Genomic DNA, 13081 nt, shown 5'->3' on the forward strand with positions numbered 1-13081 from the left:
GTCGGAAGGATCGGGTTACATCCTCTACAGAGACGGAGAGTGAACTAACCTCTGTAGCTTCAGCCGCGAGAGCTCTCTCCGTGAGGGTGGTGTTATTTCCCTCGAAACGAGCATAAAATGTATTTAGCTCATCCGGGAGAGAGGCAGCGGTGTTCATGGCGAGTTTTTATTCCCTTTAAAGTCCGTGATGATGTTAATTCCCTGCCACATGCTTCTAGAGTTGGTGGTGTTAAAATGTCCTTCAATCTTGCTCCTGTACTGGCGTTTTGTGGTTCTGATTGTTTTTCGGAGGGCATAACTGGCTTGTTTATGCTCCTCCGCGTTCCCGGAATTAAAAGCGGATGTCCGCACATTAAATGCCGCACGAACATCGCTATTAATCCAAGGTTTCTGATTCGGATAGATCCGTATTGTTCTGGTCGGAACAACATCCTCTACGCACGTTCTGATGAAACACATTACGCTATCAGCGTAAAGACCGATGTCGTCATCAGAGGCGGACTGGAACATCTCCCGGTCCGTGTGATCAAAACAGTCTTGTAGCGTAGAATCTGATTGGTCCGACCAGCACTGGATCGTTCTGAGGGTGGGTGCTTCCTGTTTCAATTTCTGCCTGTAAGCGGGCAGAAGCAGAATGGAAGAGTGGTCCGATTTGCCAAATGGTGGGTGGGGGAGGGATTTGTAGCCATCCCAGAAGGGAGAGTAGCAATGGTCCAAAACCCGGTCCCCTCGTGTGTTGAAACTAATGTGCTGGTGGTATTTTGGTGCGACTGATTTTAAACTGGCTTTATTAAAGTCCCCGGTCACAATGAACGCGGCCTCAGGGTGCACGGTTTCCTGCTCACTTATACTCCCATACAGTTCCTTGAGTGCCCGGTCTGTGTCGGCTTGTGGCGGGATGTACACAGCAGTGATAATGATCGCTGTGAATTCCCTCGGTAGCCAGAATGGTCGACACAGAAGTATAAGAAATTCCAGATCAGGAGAGCAGAAAGACTTGATAGAATGTACGTTCCTCTGATCACACCAGGATTTGTTGATCATAAAACAAACACCACCTCCTCTACTTCTACCTGAGAGGTCTTTCGCTCTGTCCGCTTGGTGCACGGAGAACCCCGCGGGTTCAATGGCTGAGTCTGGAATCTCCGCAGACATCCAAGTTTCCGTAAGGCAGATAATGCAGCAGTCCCTTGTATCTCGTTGGAAAGAGATCCGCGCTTTCAGCTCGCAGAGCTTGTTATCCAGAGTCTGAACATTTGCCAGTAGAATAGTGGGTAGCGGGGGTCGATTTGCGCGGCGTCTTACTCTGATGAGAACGCCGGCTCTGTTTCCCCTTTTCCTTTTGCATTTCCGCGGCCGGGCAGCCCAGACAAAAGGCTCCACTGGCGTGTTTGTAAACAGCGGGTCGGCATTGACGAATGTGAAGTCCGGTTTACGGTGTGAAATTGCTGAACCAATGTCCAAAAGTGTCCGTCTGTCATAGACAATAAGGCAGACAACATCCAAGACAAAAAATCATAAGAATTGTGAACAAAACAAACAAAACACTACTATGTTGTGTCAGAGCTCGCAACGCAGCAGCCATACTCGGCGCCATCTTGAGTCCAGTACCTGATGTTACAGCTTGTCTGCTGCGGTGTTGTGGTCGCCTGGGATGTGAGTGGCTCATAGCGACTTGAGGCACTGTTGACTCAAGAGGAGGAGACGGCAGGCGAGTTGTGACATGCAACGGGAGCGTAGACCGCTTGACGGTTGATGTACACTACCGTCGCTGTGTTGTCCGTCAGGACCAACACATGCTTGCCCTGGATCAACGGCCGGAACCTCCGCAGGGCGAGCAGTGCTGCCAACGACTCTAGGCAGTTGATGTGCCAACGCAGCTGCGGGCCAGTCCGGGAGCCGGTGGCTGTGTGCCCATTGAATAAATCTAGAGGGCAACTGTTATTATGACTCTCACAGTCAGTTATAGTCACTACACATCTTCCCCTGAGCATTCAGTCTAAGATTAGAAGGAAACATAAGCAAAATAAGACAGACCAATAAATATATATGAAAAATGTTCTCATCAAGCTTTATCTGTTTACATTAAAATAAGGTTTTCAGCTAACCTCTTGAGCTTTCCTTTGGATAAACATTCTGTTATTTCATTATTATTTCTTTATATACCCCTGAAATGAGTTCTGAGATTAATTTGGGCAAAGATGTTATCAAAAGGCTGGTATGATCCTATGGTACTTCGGTGCCTCAGTGTGCTCTGTCCACAGTTTTGAATCTTGGCTCAGTGTTGTGTGTGTCCACATATAAAAGGTGTATCATATATTCTCTCTCATAGGTGTGTGTGTGTATATATATATATATATATATACTGTATATGTATACATGTATATTGTATATATAAAACTTTGCTATAAGTCTGCTTGGCATGTATTATTTACAGTCATGCCAATAAAGGTACTTTGAATTGAACTGAACATATACAATATTAACTCCAAAACTGCTCCAGTGAGGAGTAATAACGATTTCTTCACCCTCTTTAGTGTGTTAAGGAGAAGTAACACAGATAAAAAGCATTTGTGTGAAGGTGTTTCAATGCCGTAACTGCAGAAAAAAAATCTGTGACTGTGATCATGACAAGCAATATTTAAGCTATTTAAACATGTTTGACATAGTCGTGTTGTGATGAGTGACTCTCAAGTGAGATTGAGAGCAAGCATGTTTGATTGACAGATGGCGCATGCACGCACATACTGTTTCTGTGAACACGTGCGCAGACTGACCTCCGCTCGAATGTAACATCAGCTATGCTTTAATATTCTTTGTTGTTTATTTCATTCGTTGCATTCTTTGCAGTTTATTTCCCTCTCTAACTGTACTGTGATTCATAAATACCTAGAACTACCATAAATACTACTGCAAATGGATACCTAACAATTCATACACCTTTGATAGACTATTGATAAATATATTTTCAGTGGTGAAACACTCACACGTGTGTTGAATAGTGCTGCTCTGGGTTTTAATTGGAGCCACCCCTTTGTTCTGATCTGAGACCAGTTTTGTGGCCACTGCCATAACCATTTTGTGTGGAATCCCCTAAAAAGGAGGAGGAGGGTGGTGGTCCTGGTTTAGAATGAAAGAGCAACTTCTACCAAGAGCAACAAAAGGCTTTGGCCAGTCATGTTCATGACTGCAAGGATAAATATGTATCATGAGAGATCAACATAGATGGAAGCATCACAGACCTTTTCATTTCTGCTGTAGCAGACTTAATTTACTGAACACTTCTAGCTGGCTTTGCTAGCTAACATAGTGGCAAACCAGTGTAGGTTATAGACCATCTGGATTCTGAAGAGTGAGCATTATTGTATTTGTGGAATTATGGGTCGGACTAGGTTGTTCAGCGCATGGCTAAAATAAGAATTGCATTTTAAGCTTTGCTTTGACTTGCTTTAGTATGTATGGATTAAAGTGTTTTTCCAGACATAATGCATTTAGGTTTGGCGTTTGTAGTGTATACTGGAGTAAATATCTTCTAGATTGAGAAGCTTTTCCTGGATTTTGCTGAAGCCATTCTTCCAGCTAGTATGTCACAGCCCAAAGAGTACCTATCACCTGCAGAACAACTTTTTTTTTGCTGTTATCATTTGAAATTGCCAATCCATCACAAATATAGCATCCATGGTCACAATGTTGGGCTGTTTGAGCAGTACTTGCTTTTATTGTCTGGATCTGGAAGATCCACAGGATATTAGCCTTTGTTTTCATCACTCTTTGTGGAGCTTCCCATTTGAAATTTGGTGTCTTAATGCTGTACTCCATATAATCCAATATACAATCTCATTTACTTGTTCTGATCAGTGTATGTTGTTAATGTTGCATCCTGCTTTTGGGAATTGGAAAGTTGGATTGGCTTTTTTTTCTGATGCTATAGAACGTTCTCTCTATTGATCTGGTACTGTTTTCATGGATGTTTTGCACTTCAACCAGGATGAAGCCTTGACACTTTATAAACCCTGTCACCTTCTTTCCAAATTCTAGATACTGGACTTCGGGTGCAATACTGAGGTGCAATGAAGAGTTTTCTGTTCTAGATATGGATGGCTTTCATCTCCTTTCTTGTTCAGATTACTTTAGTGGCTAATAGAAGTGCCACGCCCATTCAAACCTCAGATTTTTAAACCAGTTTGATTTTTGGGAACAACATAACAATAAAGAATCATTGTACCCTATCATTATATAATTTTAAAACTTCTTACATATAGTTCCTCAAAAGGATTTTAGCATAGGTTGTTCTATGTTACGCTTTGATTTTTGATTTAGATTTTTTTGACATCTTGCCTAGAGAACCAAATGAGCAGTAGTCTCGCATAGCCAGACTATGGCAAAGGTCTCGGGTTTATCGCAGTTACATTGGAAAATAACTGCCCACTTAGGCAGGAAAAGCCATATAACTGACATGTAAAGCTACCAATCACAGTTGGGTTTGTCATTACGTGGGATTTAGAGGCAGGGTTATCAGAGACATACAGTGCATCCAGAAAGTATTCACAGCGCTTCACTTTTTCCACATTTTGTTATGTTACAGCCTTATTCCAAAATTGATTAAATTCATTAATGTTCCTCAAAATTCTACAAACAATACCCCATAATGACAACGTGAAAGAAGTTTGTTTGAAATCTTTGCAAATTTATAAAAACATTTTTAAAAAAAAATCACATGTACATAAGTATTCACAGCCTTTGCTCAATACTTTGTAGACGCACCTTTGGCACCAATTACAGCCTCAAGTCTTTTTGAGTATGATGCTACAAGCTTGGCACACCTATTTTTGGGCAGTTTCTCCCATTCTTCTTTGCAGGACCTCTCAAGCTCCATCAGGTTGGATGGGGAGCATCGGTGCACAGCCATTTTCAGATCTCTCCAGAGATGTTCAATTGGGTTCAAGTCTGGGCTCTGGCTGGGCCACTCAAGGACATTCACAGAGTTGTCCCGTAGCCACTCCTTTGTTATCTTGGCTGTGTGCTTAGGGTCATTGTCCTGTTGGAAGATGAACCTTCACCCCAGTCTGAGGTCCAGAGCACTCTGGAGCAGGTTTTCATCAAGGATGTCTCAGTACATTGCTGCATTCATCTTTCCCTCAATCCTGACTAGTCTCCCAGTTCCTGCCGCTGAAAAGCATCCTCACAGCATGATGCTGCCACCACCATGCTTCACTGTAGGGATGGTATTGGCCAGGTGATGAGTGGTGCCTGGTTTCCTCCAGACATGACGCTTGCCATTCAGGCCAAAGAGTTCAATCTTTGTTTCATCAGACCAGATCATTTTGTTTCTCATGGTCTGAGAGTCCTTCAGGTGCCTTTTGTCAAACTCCAGGCGGGCTGTCATGTGCCTTTTACTGAGGAGTGGCTTCCTTCTGGCCACTCTACCATACAGGCCTGATTGGTGGAGTGCTGCAGAGATGGTTGTTCTTCTGGAAGTTTCTCCTCTCTCCACAGAGAAATGCTGGAGCTGTGTCAGAGTGACCATTGGGTTCTTGGTCACCTCCCTAACTAAGGCCCTTCTCCCCCGATCGCTCAGTTTGGCCAGGCGGCCAGCTCTAGGAAGAGTCCTGGTGGTTCCAAACTTGTTCCATTTACGGATGATGAAGGCCACTGTGCTCATTGGGACCTTCAATGCTGCAGAAATTTTTCTGTACCCTTCCCCAGATCTGTGCCTCGATACAATCCTGTCTCAGAGGTCTACAGACAATTCCTTGGACTTCATGGCTTGGTTTGTGCTCTGACATGCACTGTTAACTGTGGGACCTTATATAGACAGGTGTGTGCCTTTCCAATTCAACTGAATTTACCACAGGTGGACTCCAATCAAGTTGTAGAAACATCGCAAGGATGATCAGTGGAAACAGGATGCACCTGAGCTCAATTTTGAGTGTCATGGCAAAGGCTGTGGATACTTATGTACATGTGATTTGTTTTCGTTTTTAATTTTTAATAAATTTGCAAAGATTTCAAACAAATTTCTTTCACGTTGTCATTATGGGGTATTGTTTGTAGAATTTTGAGGAAAATAATGAATTTAATCCATTTTGGAATAAGGCTGTAACATAACAAAATGTGGAAAAAGTGAAGCGCTGTGAATACTTTCCGGATGCACTGTATCATACCATAATAAAAAATAAAATAAATTATTTATATAATGGCACGCGAGTCTCCACGAGCAATTGCACAGAAAACACACAGGACAATAGCGGAAAATGTGTAGAGTGTAAGTACAGCACAGAAAAACCATATCACAGAGTATTTCACAGACATAACTAAGTAAACAAAGCAGAATATGCAGCTCTGCTCATGGATATCTGCTTTACTTTCTGCTACGTGCCTCAAACCAAACACTGAATATCTTTAAAAGAGTTGATGTCACTAACCAGGCAAACTTGGGCAAATTCTGTGATTATTTAGTCCTCAAAAGTGCTCATTGTGTCAACACAAAACCTTGTGAACTCGACTCATGCTTCCACGTGGACCAGCGCAAACTAGGCTCTCGAAAATCCCGTAGAAGTCCGACAATCAGGTTTAGTCTGACTGGACTGAGAAAGTGTTCCCAATTTTGTGTGCTATAGGCATCAGACGGTTAGTACACAGACTGTGCGCATGCCTCCTCAAATAAAATGATGCCCCTGGTGGCTGGGTATGACGACTGGCAGGGTATATGTGTTGATGGCTTTAATTTAGCTCTTCCCATTCAATTGCCATTTCAAGACCAATGTACACAGAAATACCTGAATGTTGATTTCCTTCATGTTTCTTCTTCATTCATCCCATCTGGCCGTGAGATACCTACGTTATCCCAGAGATTCAAAGGCATTGCTACAAATGTAATTTTCCTATAGGTCTGTTAAGTAACTGCTCTGATCATATTATCTTGTTATTCACTTTTATCCTAGCAAACATCTCTAGTCTCTGTCCCTATCTCTCCTGACATACAGTTTGATGTCATCCATGTGCAGGAGGTTGCTTATTGTAGCTCTAGTCTTGAACCTGTTTCCATATCTTAATCTGGCTGAGAGGGTTAAGGTCTATGCAGATCAGCAGCAAGGATAGCACATTACCTTGGCAGATGGCATGCCTCATGATCACGTTTGCTATAGGCCTTTGATTTAGCATTTTGTTGCAGTCCTTGCAGAGAGGGGCAATATAGCACTTCAGCCTTCCCAAACATGGGAAGTTTGGATATTTTTAATCCTATTTACCTTATAATTAATATCATATGAAATGATTGCTGAAAGAAATTGTGTTTCTGAAGGTAACTAAAGTTCTTTTTGGACAGAAGTGTTTTGCTGTGTTGTATTCTGTGAGATGTGAGATGAGGTCATGATAAACAATGGCACATGGGGAGAGCTAGGAAAAAAATATGATTTAATTTTATTTCAAACTATATCAATCCTGCTAAGACAATTTAAAACTGCAAACTGTTTGTCTTATATTCTTAAACTAATACATAACTTGACCTAATATTTAAGCAGAGTTTGATAAATTTGACCAGTTATAAATTTAAATGCTGTGGTTTCAATTGACTAAAGCTAGGAAAGGGATTCAGTAAATCATATTTAAATGCTAGAGAAAATGACATAATTTACCTCAATTTAATAAAAATCCTGATATGATGTTTTGAACATTATTTGTTACAATTAATTAGTTTAAAACAACAGTCTATAATTACTTTTTTTTAACATATTAATTAAAAGTGCCACATTTCTATATACAGTATAAGGAAAAAATCAACTTTTTTGTTGCTTTGCATCACTGGTGACCTGAGGCTTTATGACATCAGCTGTGTTGAACAGCTACTGCATAATTTTGCCATGAAGCACTGGGTGAAGATCTATTTTTGCAAAGGTGTGCATTTGTGCATGCATGCATACATACGTCTCTATACCAGTGTGTATGTGACTCAGGTGTATAAATTAATCAGTTTTGCCTCTGAGAACATTTTTCTGAATAACCATTTTCTAAGAAAGTGGAACATTCATTCCTGACCTGAAAAAATAAAATAAAAAATCAAGCAAATACAAACATCTTAGTTTTACAACTGACATACTATGCACTCCTTTATTCTGTTTTTGATACACTTTACATTCCATAAATTTCCATAATTAATTCTATCCTGAAATATCTGGTTAAATTTACAGCTTAAATGCTACTGGTGAATAAATTAAAAATAACTATTTCCCTAAATACAAGTTGCATCATGTGCAATGTAATTAATTCTTTGGTTATAACAAAGTGAGATGAGTTTAAAACAAAAAAACATTTTGTCACATTTGCCAACAAAATTTAATATTGCTGCATATTTGCCTGAAGGCACAAAATTATGCAGCCAGGCGAAAAGGAAACAGTAAATATTTTTGCTTTGTTGTAGAAGTGTTACACAAGGATGTTTTATTAATTTTCATCTGATATGCCTGATTGAATTGTGTCAACATATTTGCATGAGTCAATGAATAAAAAATGTAAGTCAAAATTGTCAAACATGCTAACTATGATACTGAGACAAGCATTAATTAAATTAAACTTATACTGAGTATACAGAGTGTCTATCACATTCAGTGACCATTTATATATATATATATATATATATATATATATATATATATATATATATATATATATATATATATATATAAATATATAAACACTGACAGACAGACAGATGAGGAAAGTGTAATGCAGGGCAGCAATTATTAATACACCATTAGAAAAAAAAGAGGCACTCTTCAATGCGAACAATATTACTGGTCTATAAATTATTAATGGTTCAGGTCAAACCACATCATCCTTATCCATCAACATGTTCCGTTTTGACATAGATCTTTTTCCCCCTTTGCGTTCCAGGACAGCAACACTGCAGTGCTTATTTTAGCTGCTCCCTGAATATGGAAATCCTTCAGTATTGGATCACTCAATCTGTCCATCAGCCCTTGCGAGACTGTCAGATGTCATAGAGGATTCATATTAAAGTTTGTGTGTGGATGAGTGCATGGATGTGCTGCAGTATGTGGAGTGCTTCTGTCTGACCTGGGATAAAACGGACCCTGTGGTCAATGTCTTCACAAGGCTATCGGGTGAGGAATGGGTCATATGCTGTGTGTGTAATTTTGCACCTTGCTTTGCCCTTTTTAACTCCTCATGTCCCTGTTAGTGACTGTGAGGTCATGCAAGGGGCGGTTTTAACCTTATGGCAGGACTCAAAAATAATAATGGCCCACTAGTCCAGGGCCAGTGTGAAAGAGTTTTGGGCCAGTTGATCTTGTACATGTGTTTTTATGCCTTGCAAACATAAATATTTGGTTTCCTCTAAAGTATTGAATATTCAGCTTGATCTCATTGTTATTCATATGCTTTTGTACATAACATTTACATGCAAATTTGGATGGACATACAGACATCATCTAAAATATTTGTTTTTACGTATTAACAGCTTAGAAATGTAAAATATTTTCAAATCCTTTATATTATAAATGTATTCATATTATAAATATATATTTTATAGTTACATGTTTAATCCTTTATAGATATTTTAGATCCTTTAACCTCACTCAACCCCTAAACCTAACCACATTTAAAAAAAAAAAAAAAATAACAAAAAAAAAACATAATAGGCAGACAAATGTATAGTGACTTTAATTTTAGCAACAACATATTATTATAACCTAACCCTAACCATTTCTTAACAATTAAAAAATAAATAAAAATAAATATCAGGCAGATAAATACAGTATAACCACAATAATTGATTCCAAAAAATGTCCAAAAAAAAAAAAAAAGAAAGAAAACAGTACAAATTAAGTAATCCATATGACAATGTGCTGTATTCGAAGGGCTCTACCGAATACATACATATACTGTATATATACTGTATGTATACAGCTCTGGAAAAAAAAAATAAAAGACCACTGCAAAATTATCAGTTTCTCTGGATTTACTATTTATAGGTACTTAATTTGTTTGAGTAAAATGAAAATTTTTTGTTTTATTCTATAAAGTACTGACAACATTTCTCCCAAATTCCAAATAAAATTATTGTCATTTAGAGCATTTATTTGCAGAAAATGACAACTGGTCAAAATAGCAAAAACGATGCAGTGTTTTCAGACCTCGAATAATGCAAAGAAACAAGTTAATATTCATTTTTAAACAACACAATACTAATGTTTTAACTTAGGTAGAGTTCAGAAATCAATATTTGGTGGAATAACCCTGATTTTCAATCACAGCTTTCATGCGTCTTGGCATGCTCTCTACCAGTCTTTCACATTGCTGTTGTGTGACTTTATGCCACTCCTGGCACAAAAATTCAAACATCTCAGCTTTGTTTGATGGTTTGATGGCTTGTGGCTTGATTACATTCCAGAGGTTTTCAATGGGGTTCAGGTCTGGAGATTGGGCTGGCCATGACAGGGTCTTGATCCGGTGGTCCTCCATCCACACCTTGATTGACCTGGCTGTGTGGCATGGATCATTGTCCTGCTGGAAAAAACAGAGTTGGGGAACATTGTCAGAGCAGAAGGAAGCACATTTTCTTCCAGGATAATCTTGTAAGTGGCTTGATTCATGCGTCCTTCACAAAGATGTATCTGCCCGATTCCAGCCTTGCTGAAGCAACCCCAGATCATCACCGATCCTAGTTAAATTCATAAAGAAGATATTAATTCTCAGTATAAACAAATCTTGTAGAAATGTATTAGGTCAAATGGAATTAATCAATTATAATTTATTCATGCATGTATTAATATTTAACCAGCACATTAATATTCATTGAGACTAAGAATCCATAATTATCATATAAAGAAGATGCATTACAGATATGGAAGTAATTTTTCTCAGAATTTATTCACACAGATTATCTGGCACATGCTTCATTTCATCTCTCTCAATAATCTTGAAAAAGAAAACTAAGCAAGAAAGAAAAAATACTAATACAATATTGTAATAAAGCTTCACAGCTGAAGGGAAGGACAACACAGGGAAGCGGGTTTTCCAGGTTCAGGTAAGACTTTTAATCGGCCACTTGAGTGCTTTACAACTTCACAAACTCAACAGCTTCACAGGCACGTAGTTACTTAAACACATCAGCTTCACAAACACAACAGATTAAACGCAACAGCTTCAGGAGCACCGTGGCCTTCCTTGTGCCAGACTCTCTCTCCTCTCTGCTGGTGGCGAGGCTGCATATATGCCACTCTCCCCATGCTCACTGGAATTAGAGACAGGTGTTAAACATAATCTAGCTCAGGTGCAAGCGCCCTTACCACTTTCTCTCTCTCCGGACAGACGCTTTACCACACCCCCACTGCCACAAATATGATATACAATTCCAGCCTGTTCATAAAACAAACGCTTGATTATTTTGTAAAAATGTTATATTTAGGCCCCATTTATATAGACCAAAAAATAAAAGACTTGTCAACATGGAATAAGTGAAAATGGCACTGAAAAGATTTGTCAGATGTAGTTATTTCTCAGGTGTATCTACACCAAAGTTGAACATTTCGTCACAACTGGATGCACTCAAATCATGCACATTTTAAATGGACTCTACTGTTATCAAATGTAATGTGTAATATCAAATCAATAAATATACAGCTATATGTCAAATCCTGAACATTAAATTTTAAAGAGCATTCTGCTCAGTCTCTCTCTCATTCCGTCTGACAGGCACATTTCAGGTATTAAAGCTGAAATATTTTATCATACCGCTTATAGCACTTGGCCAGCTCTCAGCAGCTATTGATGCAGGTGTCATGTCTGATACATCATGGGCTTTTCACTAGAGATGGAGCAATTGTTACGTGGCTGCGGGATGCAGCCAGATTAAATGTGCGACTACGTTTGGGGTCAGCAGGCACTAGACAGATCCCTGCTATTAGACTGGGAGGAGGTAGACAGTGAGGAGAAATGAGACTCAGTTGCAGCACAGGAAGTGAGAGAATCTGAGAGATGAGGTAAAGTTTATCGGGAGGCAAAATGGAAAATGCTGTTGTTGTTTGACTCAAATGTAATAGTCAGAGAGGTGGAAGGATGGACTGCAGTCCCACCTCTGATTTGGGAACTATGGAGTGTGCTTTATCATTATTAAAATAACTTTTAACACCAGATATATCCAACCAAAAGACCAACCATAATCTGTACCGTGTTAAATTTATTTCTGTGAACTGATTATTATATTGGCAGATCTCTTTGAAAGGACTTTTTCAGTCTCAGCCAGAGGTTGAAAATATTTATTTCCTCAGGCTTTCGCTGGGGAGATAAAACTATAATGCATCCTTTATAAAAGTACTGTTTTGTAACAGATATGAAGAATAGGGAGTAAACAGTGTTAGGGATCTACTCGCATCTACATCTACAGGGATCTACTCACATCACACTCGTATGGGCCCACCGCTGCCATATGAATCCATTTGCTGCCCTGAGGCAACGAGCTTCATCTGTGCCGGGAGATTGAACACCTGGAGAAATGAGTGCCCCTGGCCTTTGATCTAAGTCTCACGCGTGATTGTATCTCTGCGATCCAAAGCACTTAGGCATGCACAGTAATTTCCACTATAGCCACAGCAGCATAGTGCGTCAGACACTGTTTGGTAATTGTGCCTTCCAAGCAGCACCAATTACACAACGGCTCTCCTTTTTAATCAAAACATCCAATTACAGCTGCAGTCAGTAATAATAATAGTAAAGATTAAAACAAATTGGTTAATACATGTTTTTATAATAGAGGGGAAAGGCTTGGCAAGACACTGTTCCTTGTCATCTCAAAAGTCTAATGCTGAACTCATAATGTGTAGTCTCACTGATCTCATTAATTCTGGACAGTCTGTGTATGTTTTGAGATTGGAGGAGATCTGCAACATGTGGAATTAAGTGATTTATGGCATTTCTGTGGATAAAAGACATACTGTTTTTCATGTCCTCAACATGTCACCAGAAAACATCTTAACCATAGACACTCTGCAATTATAAAGGTAACTGCATCTGGTTAAAGGGTGATATGGTGAATGCGGAAATCTATTGGCTGTAGGCTTTG

General features: G+C 39.4%; 1 protein-coding gene across 1 annotated transcript in view; it reads left to right on the forward strand.

The window, feature by feature from the left end:
- Positions 1–13081, forward strand: part of LOC127444913 (neuroligin-4, X-linked-like) — a 622028-nt gene that overhangs the window by 348949 nt on the left and 259998 nt on the right. The window lies entirely within an intron of this gene.

The sequence above is a fragment of the Myxocyprinus asiaticus genome, chromosome 8, assembly GCF_019703515.2.
Source record: "Myxocyprinus asiaticus isolate MX2 ecotype Aquarium Trade chromosome 8, UBuf_Myxa_2, whole genome shotgun sequence".
Lineage (NCBI taxonomy): Eukaryota > Metazoa > Chordata > Actinopteri > Cypriniformes > Catostomidae > Myxocyprinus > Myxocyprinus asiaticus.